This window comes from Ixodes scapularis, unplaced genomic scaffold (assembly GCF_016920785.2).
Source record: "Ixodes scapularis isolate PalLabHiFi unplaced genomic scaffold, ASM1692078v2 PGA_scaffold6__148_contigs__length_123643588, whole genome shotgun sequence".
Taxonomy (NCBI): domain Eukaryota; kingdom Metazoa; phylum Arthropoda; class Arachnida; order Ixodida; family Ixodidae; genus Ixodes; species Ixodes scapularis.
The window spans coordinates 117,606,706-117,611,324 of NW_024609881.1; the positions used below are offsets into that span (position 1 = coordinate 117,606,706).

A 4,619-nucleotide genomic window follows, 5' to 3' on the forward strand; every position below is an offset into this window, starting at 1 on the left:
CACGGCGAACCTTCTAAACTGCTGGTAGTGTCGAGCGAACACTGAAGTCATGAACGTGACGTCACCATCGAGGTTAATTGCCAGAGCCACGAAATCGCGAAGGGCTGGCCCAATAAATGCTATGCATTTGAAAATCAACAAGGTTTCGCGCATAATTGTCTAGTATGTTCAAGCAAAACACGAGTGTGATGAGAGCAATGCTTTGAAGACCATAAAAAAATTTAAAAAACTTTAAAAAAGTATTTTTTTTTTTTTTTGCGGCTAGATTTCTTATTTAACCTTAGCTGACAAGTAATCTAAGGCTTTTCGTAGACATTTTTTTTAAAATTAAGGCTGGTTCACACACTTTACATTTAGGACCGAGTGCCTTTAAACCTATAGGAATCTCTTTGGACGAGAGTAGAGTTCCTGTATAGGCTTCCAACGGGAACCAGAGTTGCGCGTTCATCCCCGTAGCGCCGGCTTTCCTGCACGGCGTTTGGAGTCTGCTACTCACGTGACTGAATTCGGTGAATAGCGGCGCCGCGCTGTTTCTCCTCTTTTCCTGGAAAACAGGAAATGAAAGGAAGAGGCAAAAGCAGGGAACGTACGCCGAGGCGCTTGCACCGTCGGCGAAGCGGCCGTACCGGTGGCTTCCCTGCAGGGCATTTGGAGTCTGTTCCTCACGTGATCGGATCTCGGCGAATAGCGGCGCGGCGGCACGTGAAAACAGACGCGTAGCTCTGGCTCCCGTAGGGACTCTAGACGAGAGAACACACTCACGCCATCTATTCGGTGGCCGTGGAACACTTGGCATTTCCGTACTTTCCGATTTTTTTCTCGCATTACTTTCTCTTGGCTGAAATGCTTTTGACAATGTTAAAAACGATCATTTCTCGCTGATAGTACGCAGATTTAATCTTTCAAATACAAAAAAAAAAAAATATTTGCTCTAAGCAAATGCTGTTCTAGGGTAAGCTCAGGGACGGCACCAGCATACCAGTGTGTTCTCTTCTGGTAAGAGATTAGAAAAATTCAATCGAAGCAAACGCAAGTGTTGGAACGGGCTTTTAAAGGGGTAGTGAACCGAAATTTGAATTTCAGAGAACAATGCAGGAGCTGTAGGCAGGACGCTACAATCCCTACAACACTACCCGTAAGGCAATATCTAAAATCAACAACCGCATTAAAAAAAAAAAAAAAAAAAAAAAAAAAAAGTCGAGATTGAACGAGGAAGACAAGGCGCGTGACGTAGAGATATCTCGTTTCCCCCTCTCTTCGTTTCGCCCGCTCAAGGCGGCGAGGCGGAGAAGAAGCGAGGCCGTTCCCTCTCCTTCTCGACTCTTCAAAGAAAAACAAGACGTGAATATGTCTGTCAAATGCGCCTCCTTTTTCTGAAAAATACAGTCATCCGTTCGATATCGTTGTATGAGTGATGTTTTGATGTTTGTGGCACCCCGTTGCACGCTTTGGGCCGCCGCGTTTTGTGGAATCCAGATTTCGGTTCAGCATCCCTTTAAGTTAGAAAAATGCCCAATGGTCAAAAAGGCAGTGTTGCTTACAGCAGGATTTGAAATGTTTCAGTTTCAATTCAAACCTTTTTTTGGGTGTCTGGGACCGTAATTGTTTTGCTACATATGTGTAAATTCTCATCAAAGTGTTTGTTTTTGTTATGCTGATGTAAATTCAAACCCTAGGATATGAAGAAAAAAAAAATTCAGGGAAGTGTTTTTTTTTTTTTTTAATTTCCGGTTTGTCTACAGCGCTGGTTGGTGCGTTTGGTAACCCCCAAGCCGTTGGCCCTTATGTGCACGAAGTGGAACGATACCGAGGTATGGACCCCTAGCAACATATACCCTTAAACCGGGGCATGTGCCAGCTAGAGGAACTATTTTTTTTTTAATGCGAAAGCATCAACTGTCTTATGGAGCGAACCGGTGTTATCGACTTTTGGAGTCGCGCGCCAAACGGCAGCTAAATTCTCCTGTCCCAATGGAGCGAAGCCTGTAGTCTGTGGTAGCGATTTGATGGATAGGCTCCCATTGGCTGTTACGCGTCATATTTTTTAATATTTACGGTAACGGAATGGTACTTTCACAGTTTATAGTACTGGATCTTCTTTTTATAAATCTGGTGTTAGTTTTGACGTGCCTTTATTTTTATGTTCTTGGCGCTATGCACATGCAGAAAGAAAAAAAAAAAAAACATTCTCGCGCACATGTGGGGCATGGAAACACGCTTAAAAGAGCCGAGTAAAATAAACTGATTCGCTCCTTTTATACCACTGAGTGCAATGAAGAAGAAAAATAATGTGTGCGAGACATATCTTGTCCTAAACTAATTGAAAAAAAAAATTAAAGGATATCAAAGTTTTTTGAAATTTTGCATAAATATAAAAATATACATTCTAACCAAACCACAATAGTTGCATTTTATGTAATCTAAAGCATATCTGCGATAAATATGGTGGTGATGGCATAAAATTAAGAAGACAAGTTATTGTACGCAAACAACAATGTGTCGCGCATAATCGTCTATGTTCAAGCCAAGCACGAAAAAACGGCGCTTTGAAGAACTAAAAAAAAGTATAATTTTTGGTGGGCTAGATTTCTTACAAGAAGAGTGTTTGTTTGGGCGAGTTGGTTTGACATCTTATGCAATCTTGTGCGCAGCAAGGACGACGACAAAAGAAGAGAACAGGACACAACAAGGCGCACCTTGTTGTGTCTTGTTCTCTTCTTTTGTCCTTGCCTGCGTACAAGATTGCATAAGATTTCTTACCTAAACTTAGCTGACAAGTACTCTGGAGCTTCTGGTAGACTTTTTTTTTTTAAGTTACCCGTTAAGGCTGGTTTACACACGTGAGACATTTCGACCAAGTGGCTTACAAGTTACAACCTCTGGGGACCTCTTTCGGCGAGAGAACACACGTCATCTATCAGCTGGCCATGGAACCCTTGGCATTTGCCTACTTTTCTATTTTTGTTTCGTGCATTACGTTTCTTTTTTCTTTTTTGCCGGAGAAATTGTTGACAATGTTGTAAACGGCCATTTCTAGGAAGTACATTTGACCTCTCAACTACTGCAAAAAAATTAAAACGAAAACATTCGCTTTATGAAAATGCAGTTCCAGGGTCACCTCATAGATGGCGCCAGCGTGTTTTTCCCGTCTTAAGAAAGGCAAGAACTCGGTCGAAGCAAACGCAAGTGTGTGAGCGGGCCTTTATGTTAGAAACAAATGTTCGAAAGGTCACAAAGGCAATGTTGTTTACAGCAGGATTTGAAATGTTTCAGTTTCAACTCGCGGCGTTCTTTGGTGTGTGTGTGTGTGTGGGGGGGGGGGGGGGGGGGGGGACCATACCTGTTTTGCCGTATGTGTATACTTCTCGTCAAAATATTTATGTTCGTTATGCTGAGATAATTAAAAACTCTAGAATATGCACAAAAGTTGAGGAGAATTTTTTTCAATTCCCGGTTTTCCTATACAGCGCTGGTTCGTGCGTATGCTATCTACCGAGCTGTCAGCCGTTACATGCATGGAGTGGAACGGGACCAAGGTATGGAGCCCTAGCAACTATAGTCTTAAGCCGGGGTCACACCGCTTATACATCGTACAAAATGCAGTCTGCACACAGATGCGAACGCGAGCCTCCGCGAGATCCGCGCTTCAAATGCCGCGTGGCAATGTGTTCAAGGAGAAAACTTGGCACGCGGCATTGGAACCACGGATATTGCGGTTCGCAGACTGTCTTTTGTATGATGTATCATCACCTGTGGCACTTATATTCACTCACTGTTTAAAAACCGCAGGGAGTGGCTTTCCGTGCCTCACTCCTTGTAAAAGAACTTGTGGTTGGGCTAGTCGGTGTTGACTGTATCGAACCATGGTTAAAAGCGCTAAAAAAAGACGTACACATGATAGAAGACAAACACGGGCACTTCACTCCTTGCTTCCTGATGGCTCTCTCCCATGTTCTATCGACTAAAGCGCGAAACACATGTACGACGAAACCGTCCGATCCGACGTCCGACCGCGCAATACGACGGTCGGACGTCGGGATCGGACAGTTTCGTCGTACATGTGTTTCCCGCTTAATGCCAGAAGCCTACTGACTGCGGATGAATAGTAAGATGCTCAGCGGTGATCGCCACGCCTTATGTTCCTTAAGGTGTCAGTCATTTGAGCCAGACTCTTAAATACGCGGAAAAGCTTTCGTAAGTACTATTTAAAATTTCCGGCTTGCTTACAGGGCTTCTGCGTCTTCCGGGAATTATGAGAATAATCAACGCCTTTGTCCGAGCGGAGCAACAAAACCAAAAAAGGTAAAGAGCCACGCCATTGGAGAGTCATATTGTGTGCTCTGTTGCCCCGGCTTCAGAGTGGGACACTGCCCAGTTTTCCAGTTTAAATAAGCATAGTGTTTTCCTAAATATCGATCTTACAAAGATTCAGAGTGAACAGGGACAAACACAAATAGACCCCGTTTTTGCGAAATTCAGCGCCATCTGGTGGTTAAAAACTCTGTTTCACTATCCTCAAACTATGGCGGTCATGAAAGCGTATTTTACCGAGCACCGTAACCTTCGAATGTAAATGGCAGGTAATGATCTTCGATCACCTCGTAATTCTTCGTTTGTTT

General features: G+C 43.5%; 1 long non-coding RNA gene across 1 annotated transcript; it reads left to right on the plus strand.

The window, feature by feature from the left end:
- Window positions 1–1,740: 1,740 nt before the first annotated feature.
- On the plus strand, window positions 1,741–4,300 carry LOC121833041. The gene is made up of 3 exons (XR_006076524.1): window positions 1,741–1,811; window positions 3,468–3,536; window positions 4,230–4,300. It is a non-coding gene; the product is annotated as an uncharacterized LOC121833041 (long non-coding RNA).
- The last annotated feature ends 319 nt before the right edge of the window (window positions 4,301–4,619 follow it).